The sequence below is a fragment of the Nothoprocta perdicaria genome, unplaced genomic scaffold (assembly GCF_003342845.1).
Source record: "Nothoprocta perdicaria isolate Ctin4 unplaced genomic scaffold, notPer1 scaffold_84, whole genome shotgun sequence".
NCBI classification, from domain to species: Eukaryota; Metazoa; Chordata; class Aves; order Tinamiformes; family Tinamidae; genus Nothoprocta; species Nothoprocta perdicaria.
The window spans coordinates 946,298-958,216 of NW_020456132.1; the positions used below are offsets into that span (position 1 = coordinate 946,298).

The following is an 11,919-nucleotide window of genomic DNA, read 5'->3' on the forward strand; positions in this document are numbered from 1 at the left end:
TTATTTAGCGTGCACGAAGTATTACAAATCACTTAAAACAGGAAAAGAGTCCTTCTAATTCCTGAGGGATCTCATGGTAATGTCAGTTTATTATTCTTCTAAAAAAGGATAGTCTTTGTGATTTTCACATTTGAAAAAAAAAAAAGCGAGTATGGCTAAAATACATTAATAGGCTAAAAGCTAAAAAGAATTAGCTTTTTCCTCCTGACAAAAACTCTGCAAAACTGTAAGTTGTGATGAAAACACAGAAGTGAATCTCCTTAGTGTACCCAGGGCAGTGAAAGGCAAACTGTATCAATATACATAACTCTCAGCTTGTTCTCAAAGGATTAGGCATGTTGGGCTTGCTCAAAGTTTACTAAATTTCTCTGGAAAATATGCCACTGTCATGAATGCATGAGTCTACAGTATTATATTTTAGAAGTGAGTAACCTAAACAACAGAATAAATCACAGATCTTGAAAATTTGTCCAACCAGTCTATTATGTAGAAATTGCCTTAATAATGTGGCATAAATGCACAGGCATAAATTTTCATGTCCAAATTTTAAAACTCATCCCTAAAAAGGAATTTCTTTACACTGACTGAATCATATAAAGTAGCTAAAGAAAACAAAACAAAGAAAAAATTGAAGCCAAACTAGAGTTTGGAGCCAAATTTGACTTTGGGAGAGCAGTTTCATACGCAGTCACTAAAATGTGTCTCAGCACACACAAAAAATTCCCAAGACCACCAACCTGTGCAAGATAGAGAGTACTCTGGTAAGCCCTAGTGCTGCACTCCATTGGTTACTGACGTGACCATATATTGGCAAAAAGTACCCTAATTTGGTATTTTAAAGTGAGGCTATCAAATGCTGATTGTTAAGGGGACAGCTCATGTATATTCTGCAAGATCAAGGAGGAGGATTAAGTACTCACTCAAAGTACAGATTCGATATCGCTTCTTAAAGCTGAGGATTGTTTCCATGACTTCTTTAATCAATTCAAAATCAAACACATGAATAAAGATCCCAAACAGCTGTTTTGCTTTGCAAAAAGATAAGCATAAGCATATCTGACAGACACAAGACTTTTCCCCAGCTCTAACTCTGAAATGGGTGCATTGTAATACTGGCAGAGTGGATTTTCTGCGTGAGAATTTAAACACCAAGGGAAGTTTGTAACGTACCATCTTACCTGAAAATTTTCCTCAATATGGTGTGGAGTGATAGATTTGGGAATTACACACATATTTCTTTGAATCTGGAACCAGATAAGCACCTGCAGGAACAGGTGGGCATTTACAGCCAAGAAGTTCTGCCTCTTTTCTGAAAGCCTAAAATATACTTGCCTGCATGCTTCCCAGCAAGTATCCCTACTGATAAATAGAGATTAATCACACAGGGAAATATGAGAAGCACTTTGTTAGACCCTTGGCTATCGAGCAAGCTCATTTAATCATCACTATCTCTGAGGCTGAGGTGACAATATGAGAACACACTGAATAAGAATGCAGAGCTAGCCAGAAAGCTGCAGGGAGAGGTGGTTAGTTTGCCGGTTAAAGACCACTCAAAGACGAGAACTGGCACTTATTAAAACTAGTATTTTTGTGGAAATAGTTTGTGGGGTTTTTTTAATTAAAAAATTACATTGGAGAAGAGACACGTGCCTGGAACACAGTTTACCTGAGCTGGGATTTTACTGTACTTGAGTGCAATTTCCTTAATTTGGGGGTTATCAAGAAGGGAAACATCCTCAGCTTTGGGCATGTGAATATAAAAAGCAGATTTCAGCAACTGGAGGAGACCACTGTCTTCTCCCTCAAGCTCTGTCATGTAAGAATATCATTCACCATCTCACTTTATTTTACCATTTTCTTGCTGCTGCAACAGATTGGTAAGTATTTTTCTAACTGCCTATTTTTTTTCTCTACCTGATCTTGTCTACATACTATGACTGTCTTATTGTATTGACTCCTGTTTACCGCCGAGAAAGAAGACTCACAAAATATTCTTACCATGGCCACTTGCAAGCCCCAAGAGACAATACGCAGTTACAGAGATCCCTTTGGAGTGGCAAAAACTAATCAGCTCTTCCTGGGGAAGAAAAGGATGGCTCTCGATCTGCAGCCACAAGTATTAGGTTCCTCCAGAAGCAGTTGATATTTTCATGAATCTACTTCCAGGTTTTCTACCATTGTGGTGACCTATGAAGCCTACATAGCAGATCCCACATCAGCTTGGAGAAGGTAGCTCTTCTTGCAGCTACAGTAGTATCTTTGCTCAAAGACCCTCATCCCACAACTGAGCTTCCTGCCTTCCCTGTCCTATCAAGTCACTTCCAGGTCACCGTGCAACCACAGCCCATTTTCCCTGTTTCTCTACTTCTGCAACCAAGTAAAACCTTTTCTGATCCTCTTTCTTCCACCTTCCTATCTATCGCTACATAATTCACCCCTCCCAGTGTTGAAGCTGACCTCTGGTCCTATCTTTTCATGCAGCCTTATTTTGCCCAGCACTGGAAAGGCTAGGAGTTCAGCTACAGCATCTGGCTATCAGCCTGCACCAGCTCAGTGCTGCAGGCCACAGAAAATGAAGCTTTGGGTTTTCAGCTCTTGAATGGTACAGTTTTCCAACGCAGTAGGGTCATAGAAAATTCTGAGTTTTCCACTGCTTAATAATTCTGCCAAATATAGGTATTCTCTCACAGGAATATCAAAAAGCGTGGCCTTGACATAAAAGCTATTTCAGTGCCACAGATGTCCCATTAAATACAATACTACAGACAAGTGTTACATCACTACTACTGAATTTGAGAACAGCTTACCTGATTATTTGCAGGTTTGTATTTTAAGCCTGGTTTGCTCAAGAGCCAACCTATGTGTGTGTGGTTGAAGTTGGAGATTGCAGTGTCCTTTACCAGCTCTGCATCCACCAAATCTTCCATAGCCTAGACATACCACAGAATCGGGCTTGCTATTGAATTAAGGTATTTTCTTCATCTGGAAAAACTGCTCACATAAAAGCTTCAGCAGTAAAAATCACTGTGCTTGGGATATGGTGTTTGCACAGCACAGCGAATTGTAAAACCCTGGCCAAGGACTTAGGCTCTTTAGTACTGTTATAATACAAGTAAATAATAGCAATATTCAAAATTAATAACTGTTCCACTGTGATTTCTGTACAATAAAACTGCTTCAGAGTATTATCCTTAAGTAGACCTTCGGATCCAAAATAGAAGTTTTTGTTGTTGTTTTTAATAATTCTTCTGGTTACCAAATAATTATCCAGTGGGATAGTCTTCTCCTTCCAACATAGGGTGTGCTCTATTCCCTGACCTCCTTGTAAGCAGCACACAGGTAGGGTATGTGCCAGCTAAGACCCATCCAGCATGCACACCACAGCTGAGTCAAGCATCTCCCGCTACCTAGATAGGAGTCAGTCTGCAGAGCCCTCCTCCTGATCTCTCCTGCATTGCAGAATCCCCTCCTGAGCAGGGACACTTCCCAAGGCTGAGAGATTCCTGACGCACAACAGATCCTCAGTAAGTGATTAATAACATGCTAAATTTTGAAATCCTATTTGGAGACTTTGCTAAGTTCTATCTCAGATTGATTGCGCAGATAAATCCTTTACATATTAACTGTTGATAAAATCTGGGATGAGGAATAGATCAGTCTGCACCCAGACTCCTCTCAGGAGGTGTTTAGAAAGCAATGAGGTCCATTCTGAACCTCGAGACTCAATTGGAGGGTCTCCCTGACATTTTCCCTGACCCTGTCCTCCATGTAGTAAATAACTGGGCGAAGCTTGCCATTTAACCTCATTAAATCACTCCATATCTAAGACTGAACTTTTTTTGAGTCACCATCTGACGTTGATAAAATGTATTGCTTCTCTCTTGCAAATGAAGTGCAATCCTCCTCACTTATCCAATAATAAAAAAACTTTGTAGCTGGGAACAGAGTAGCATAATAAGGAGCTATTTTGGAAGAACTGTAACAGAATAAAAACCTGATCACCTACACTTCTTGGTTTCACAATGCAGATGTAGCAGCAGGCAGTAGCAGTAGAGAATGAGCTGCCCTTCTCCCTCCAGCCCTAGTTCTTTCCCACTAACAAACACAAAACAGTTCAATTAGCCTTACTTAGGTTGTCACCTCCTATATAAAAGAAACACAGGAGAAAATAATCAATTACACAACCTTTAAAGTAGATACATCTCTTTCAAAACCGAAATAATTTTTATTTCAAGTTGCTACCATAAACCTGAAAGGTCCTCTCTCTTCTTTCAAATAAACAACAAAGATGTGTTTATTCTTCATCTGGCAGAAGGGAAAGAGCATCAACAGATCCTCCTCTGAACTAACCTAGCTGTCCCCACCAGTCAGTGGAATGAAACATGGAAGAGAAGCTCAAGCCACCAGCCAAGCAGAAGTTTGAACTCACATCCAAGTCCTGACTCGCACACAGCCTTTCTGCATTGCAATGCACCTTCAGCAACAGACTCTGGCCAGTCTCAGCACTTTCTTGGGGAGGAAGAATTGGGCCATCAGGTAGGTGAGCACAGGCATGATGTCTTTGACGCGGTAGGGGCAGCTCGGGTAGGGCGGTAGGGTGGAGCTGCAGCCCTATCCACCAATTAATGAAGCAACAAAATGTGCACCAACTGAGCTGTCTGCAGGGACAGCTCAGCTTCAGACAGGTCTCAAGCTGCTGCAGGGTACAGAGAGCCTCAGAGATTTGCTCCAGCAAAGCCCACCTAGCAGGCCTGGTTGGCAGTGAGCATTAAGGCATCTCAATTTTAGCTAAATAACACAAGAAGGTGTCCAAGGACCCAGAGCAACTAGCAAACTGGAATTTTTCATGTCAGAAAGTGTCTTAAAATGATTCCCAATGTGGAAGACACAGTGTTTTCTGGCTGTTATTTCAAACTAGCCAGAATTCCTCATTGTAAAGGAACTTACCTCACATGTGTCCAGAAAATCCGTATCACTAGGAATGATCATACCTTTTTCAACTGCAGGAAAGAGCTCCTCTGCTGCCTGTCATCGTGAAAGAAAAGGATATTTAAGGTAGGCTGACTTGCATATAGTCATTTAGAAATTCTACAAGTAAGTGATGTTGGATTTGCACTGAATATCCTAGCTTAATTTTGTGCTGGGAAAAGAAGTGCCAAAAATAGTAATGTGCATGAACACAGCAATCTTTAAGCAAATCTTCCTCTTGAGAACCTGCCCTACAGGCAGAGGAAGGGCAGACGCTTTTATGTTCTTCTGTCAGGTTGAAAGAAGCCTAGGGATGTGGAAACAATGGGGAAATGAGGATTTATTTAACTGAGGGTAGAGAGAGGAGAGAAAAATAGGAACTCAGTAATTCACAACTGTTTGATCCAGAACAAGCAAATCACAGCCAAATCTCAGGAATGTGATGTGGATGTTGATTTGATCCATGACATGGAAATGCTGTACCAGAATTTAAGCTGCTTTCGCAGTACAATGCCTGTCTTAAACAGGCATGAGCATACCTGTTTCCCTCCCCTTCATAAGGAGGTTTGTCATTATGCCTTAATGAAGTTTAACAGTCCTCATTAGGCAAGTCTAATCCCAGATGAGAAAGTGGCAGAGCTCTTGCAGGGCTCACAGGTATTGAAGTCTTGGTACCTTGAATCCCAAGGGCTCAGGTAGAGATTCGAATAATCCAGTTGGAGGGCCACATTTCTTCACATTTCTGGCATTCTTTCTTCACCAAAGTGTTCTGATGAAATGTGCACCACAGCTGCAAGGATAACACAGAGCCCATGAGCTGCTCTCCTGGCCTGACAACTACAGAGCATCCTTGGCAAGGCAAGCTCAGGATAAGGCTACAGGGGCAGGTCGCTGTATAGCACATTTTCTCTTTTGGGGTAAGTTTCTATTTTGTGCAACTTTATTTGAGGCACTACTCACTGGTAAAATAAAATGAGCCTGAGAGGCTATAAAAGTCCACCAAGGTGGACAATTAAACAAAATGAAGAAAAGAGGCAAAAGCAGTAAAAATCCATCTGCCAGTTTCCAGCAGATAGAAGTTACTTTATTTTTCCTATCATTGTTGTGGGGGGAAAAAACAAAACAAAGCATAACACACCGGAGTTAAGAAGCGGAGCCCGGCAGCGCAGCAGGAGTGACCATGAATACAATAGCCCTGCTTCCTATCTCAGAGGCAACTGCAAGCACAGCTTCAGTTCCTGTCTCCATCACTGACAATAGATATGGACTACAAAAAAGTTCCCCGCAAACTGAGCATGTTTTTCAAGAGTTGACCTCTTCCTTCCCTCCATCTACCAAGCACTTAGGCCTGATAGAAAGGGGTTAATTCCTAGAGCGTTTTCATTCTCTGGCACGCCGCTCAGTGAGACCTTGGACGTTCCTTTGGAGAATGGACCCTCGCGTGCCATACTTTATCTAGAGAGGTATCTTGCTGACAATTAAGAGGTCTTCTCGCATCACAATTTCCTCCTCAGTTTTTTCTTGTAGTGCCTCCTCTATCTCCCACTAATTCTGATACACATAGGCACAAAGTGGTGGTATCCCACACGGATGGCAAAGTTCATGGCATCTCGTGCTTCTCCTTGGAATGACTGAAAAGAGGAGTCAGTTGTTCTGGAAACTGCAGAAAAGCAAGCCATCTGTCCTCCATACCTGCAGACTTTAAATGCCTAAGCCCCCATGAGGTGAATAATAATTAGGATCTTGCTTTTCCTGGAATAAAATACGCCCTCTGGAGCACAGTAAAACTGACTATGGGAATCACTGAGGAGCTGTCAGATCGCCTTCTGTTATTTTATAGGGCTTGAACATTCACATTCAGATCACAGAGCATGTGGATATAAGTAGATATAAGTTCTTATTTGCCCCCAAATTAAAAGCAACTTTAGCTGGAGACTTTGGCAACGTGCACAAATGACTCATTTCTGGAAGCCCAGGTGGCAGCAGCAACTGGGTTCTTGTGGACCCCATTGAGACAAGGGATTACAACAAATGCTTCGGACAGTGCCACCTCCCGAGTGAAACACACACTGCGGCACTTCACAGCAGAGTAAATCACTGAGTGTGTTTGGCAGGAGACACCAAGTTGTGTGATGACTGGGTATCAGTTCTGGAAAGTATCAGATGACACTTCAATATGCCGTGAAACCACGACCATCTCCTACATTTAATAAAATTACATCCTTGATGATCATCTTTTTTTAAAGATTTCAGTTTTCCAAGTCTTTCCGTTCAAAGGGTGCTTGTTTGTCATGCCTAAATTTGAAATACTCAAGCAGAAACCTCATTAGCTTTTTCTAGGAGGCAGATGATAGTTTCGTGTTTTACAGGCTGTTTTGCATCCTCTGTCCCATCTCACTCCTACTGATGCTCCTGAAGTGTCATGGGAAAGCTAGCAAACTGCCACCTGCAAAATGCCAGACATTATGGCATATCTTATCTCTGCATACTGCTGTAGCATGAGAAAGCTCTCTGCAGAGGACAGCGAGCTCCCCGGGGGAATGAAAGATAACAAATCCCACACAACCAAGAGCGAGCTGCAATGCTTTTGCATGGAGGAGGACTTGGCGGAGATACAAAGCTGGTAAAATATCCTGTGATTACCAAAAACATGCAGCTTGAGATGCTTGTCAGAAAAATAATCCCTTGCTTTTTATAACGTGCTTCCTGAACAGCACTTCAAATTCCTGAAATCAGAATGACCAGGGAGAGAAAGGGTCCATTGTCACACAGTTCATAAAATACAGTAGAGTGACTGACATTGTGCTGGAGACCTTTGTATCAAATAACTTTGATTAAGCAATCTCAGAGGCCCTGGGGCATCTTTACATTGCATTAATAAGATATTTTTGTGGTGGCAGGGATCATATGTCCAAACATTTCCTCCTATTCAGTCCTCGTGTTCAAACAGGTTCCTTCAGAGATCTCATAAACTATAAAATTAATAGACTGCTATAGCAAGTATATATAACATATATATATGATATATATAAGGTAAATGAAACAGGCAGCCTGTCCCTAAGAGTCACCATACAACATAGACTTCATTTTTAAACTACTTCATTACTATTTAGGCCTCTTCGTGTCATCTGTCATCAGATCAACAAAAACTGAAAGTAAAACAAATTCAGCCCCATTTTTATGTTACCTGATTACTAGCCACAGCTGATCAAGAAAGACAACACATTTTGAGATGCTTTTATGCTGACTGGACAGCAGTTCATAGATTTAACAGCTTCAGGTGAACATATTTAGTTTACAGTTTGAAGTTTAGGGAGTCATTCAGTTTCTCCTTTTAATTTAAAAGAGGTCACTTTTCTCTCCTTTTAACTTTTTCAGCTCATTTCCAAAATCATTTTACTTTTATAATGTAGTATGTCCAGAAAACTCCTCTCTTACCTCAAATCAATAATACAATATTTGCAGATAAAAAAAAATATTTTTTTCTGCAAAACATTATGTACTCATCTGCTTCCATACAAATGACTTAGCTTCAATTTCTAAGCAGTTAATGTAAGTTCCCATTCCCAAATCCATTGATTCTTATTTATATTCCCATTTCTACATGCAGGCATCAAAGATGACACCTACACAGTATGCTAGGATATTAATAACCAGTGTTGAAACAAAACAAAGAAAGAAAGGCTCGGTATATATTTATTTTACTATGAAAACCACCTTGCCATCACAACCTGCTCACTTGAAATATTTCAGGTTTCACAGCTCTCTTACACCTGTCCCGCAGGAAAGTCTTTAAGAGACAAGAAACACCTCAGAGAAGATTCACTGCATTTTCACACCCCAAAGAGAAACACGCTTAAAACGATCTACCACAGTTCCCTGCAACTGTGACAGTTTGGCACAGGCCTCCACAGAGGTACCTGCCAGGTACCTCCCAGCTCCAGGGTGGGCAGTGCCGTGGTGGTGACCATGCATCGTCCTTTCTGAGCCTCCCACAGGGGCTCCAGCCCCTCAACAAGCTTTTAAACAGGCTTTGCCCTCCTGTCCACTCACGGGCAGCTGGCAAAGAAATGTGGGCAGATTTAATGTGATGAGAGGTGGAAAGGAGGGGGAATTGCGTCTATCTTATCTTGCAGAGAATTTCCAAACTCACCATGGATGCCTTGTACGGGTTCACTGAGGAAGCTCATCACACTCTTCACAGATCCTGCACAAACCACAGCATCAGCTGCTCCTTCATCTCAGTCTCTTCTACAAGAAAGATTGTATTTGACAAGCTTACCCCATGAAGAACCATTTTAGGTCTTACCTGTTGGCTTGCAAACCCACTGCAGTACCAAAACAAGCAACAAATCCACCTATCTTAGAAGGAAGCCTAGGTTGGTGTCCTATGGAGAAAGTTGTCAAAAAAACCTCTCAAGTTTGCAACGATTGGTTCATCCCCACAGCACTGGGCATCATGTTATATACGTTCCCCACCATGCCTACCTTGCAGCCCATGCCATTGCCCTCAGAGGCTGGCCAGGAAGAAGCTTGCATTCTATTTTCCTGAATGTGAAGGGTGACACCTGTATGGGGTGGTCACTCAGTCTCCCCCACAAACCCCATCTCCATTGGGTTCTGCCTGGTTGAAAGACTGTCATCTTTAGAAGTCTGCCAGCACTCCAAGGCATCCGCAGGAAAACTCACCACAGGCTGGATGCCTCCTTTGCTGTCAGGGCATCAAGCCTCCAAAATCCCAGATGCGACCCCCGCCCCCACACTTAGAGGGAGGCCTCTGCATCCAAAGGAACCAGTTCACTACCCAGTTGCAGAGCCCTCCCCCAAATTGTGCAAGAGCTTAGAGATGTGGGAGGTGTTTGTTGTTCATCCAGCCACTGCTGAGCTTTTCCTTCCCTGCCACCACTTTGCCAGTTATAGGCTAAAACCAGCCCCAGGGTAAGAGCTCATTTCACATGGCAGACTCTCCAGTGCTCAGTGGCCCACGCAGGTCACTTTGCTAAAGCACCTCCTACTCTGCACGGCCTGCAAGCCAAACAGCACACGCAGCCTGAAAGCACAGACCAGCTGCGTAGCAGGTCACGCACGCAAAAGATGGCAGGGACTAGCAAGCCAATGGGGCCGAGCACGAGCATGCTCAGCACATCCAGACACATCCCAGCGGCCCTTGTGGGCACTGGTGACACGGTGAGGAGTTCAGCACCCCCATTCCGTGGGGTAGGGCTGCCTCCCAGTGCCAGAATGGTAGGGCTTCCGCAAGGGCTGTTATCACCATGTGTCTCATGGGCTCACAGCCTAGGGAGACATCCTTGATCACCTTGGATCATTGATTGCCTTCAACCTGACTCCACTCTGCACTCGTGCAGCCAGTTATCTCAGGGGAGCCTCCACCTCTACACCACCCACACCAGTAACACGGCTCGTGCGTGTTAATGTACAAGCAGTGCATCCTTAGAAAGCATTAATTAGCATAGTGCACCTTTGTCTTAGGTCTTCGCCTTAGTTCACATGGCCTTTAAGCCTTTGTGCAGCTTCTCACAGCACTTCTTTATTATTGAAGATTTACCTCAATAGCATTCCTCTCTCATATTCTTGACTACATATACCAGAAATTTTTATTATCTCTTAAGTTCTTAGAAGAGTTTGTGACTTCTAGGGACATTTCCACAGGCAGATGCAAACAGCACTGAGTTTGATGTAAGCCTGCTTTAAAACTAGATCTTCTTTTGAAAGTCGTACAGAGTCAGAGCCAAATTGTTCCACTCTAAAAGCTAATCATTGCTTCATAAAACACTACTACAAGGTCGCTTAAGGGTTCTGTTTGCATACTTGAGGAAAGTGCTGCCCTCTACTTACAGCTTCAAATGCCCAAAGTGTTGCCAGAAGAAACAGCAGGACAGACTTCATCATGAAAAACCAGTTCTGCTTCCCTGGCAGGAGGCTGCCAGGTCCACTTCCCCTCAGTTTATCTGGACTCTGCATCATCACGCTTGGGTCTTCACAAGCTGTTCCTCCAGCCTCAGAAGGAAGTAGACCTTTCTAAAATTTACCATGGCAAAGTTTGGCCTCATTTAAGGCAAGATAAGAACTTAGCTTTTATGATGGAATATGAGGAAGAAAAAGCTACCTGGGAAAGAAAAGCTATGGGAAGTCCCTGAGCAGTCAAGGGAAGAGCCATTGCGGGCTTCAAGTAGGGCAAAAAGTTAAGTCATCCTCATGGGGCCAGCAGAGGCTTGAGTTTGAATCCTAGGCTGCTGTGATTGGATTTGATGAGACCTATCTGTGAGGAATTTGCTAAGCGAATGTGCCTGTCAAAGGTAAGTCCTGTTGGAGGAAGCTGCCTTTGATGGCTTACAGTTCCTTTGTGGAAGAATTATCACAGGTATCATTACTGTAATGGATCAGACAAAACAGATTGATCTATTACTGTTAAAATTACTCATAATGACAAGAATATGATATACACATTACATTATTTAGAATAACTACAATCTTACCAGCATATATTTTTAAGTCCATATTAGGATGTGGTCTTTTTTGAAGATCTCTGTTAATCTGGAACTCCATTTTGCATCATTTTTATTTAAACACCATCATAACCAGTTAATAATTTGACCCTAGTAAATAAGAATAAATAAGAATTTACTTAAATAAGAAGTAAATAAGAATTCCTAGTAAAAAGGAAATATTTTTTTTACGTCTTATTCCAATGTATGTCCTTTTTACACTCAGGTATAATTTGGGGGATTACTCAATATCAAAATTTTAGAAATGACACATATATGTACATATACACACACATACACAGACACACACGTTATTTACACACAGATATGCATATAAATTCTACTTTTATATTTGCCTTGAAAACAGACGATATCTGAACGTGACAATGAATCTGCCAGAGGTGAAGCAGCTGATCTCTGTATTTTGCTACTGCTCTACTCCTGT

The 11,919-nt window shown here is 42.2% G+C and overlaps 1 pseudogene; it reads right to left on the bottom strand.

Moving 5' to 3' along the window:
• Positions 1-876: 876 nt before the first annotated feature.
• On the bottom strand, positions 877-8,939 carry LOC112958322 (annotated as a pseudogene).
• Positions 8,940-11,919: the final 2,980 nt, after the last annotated feature.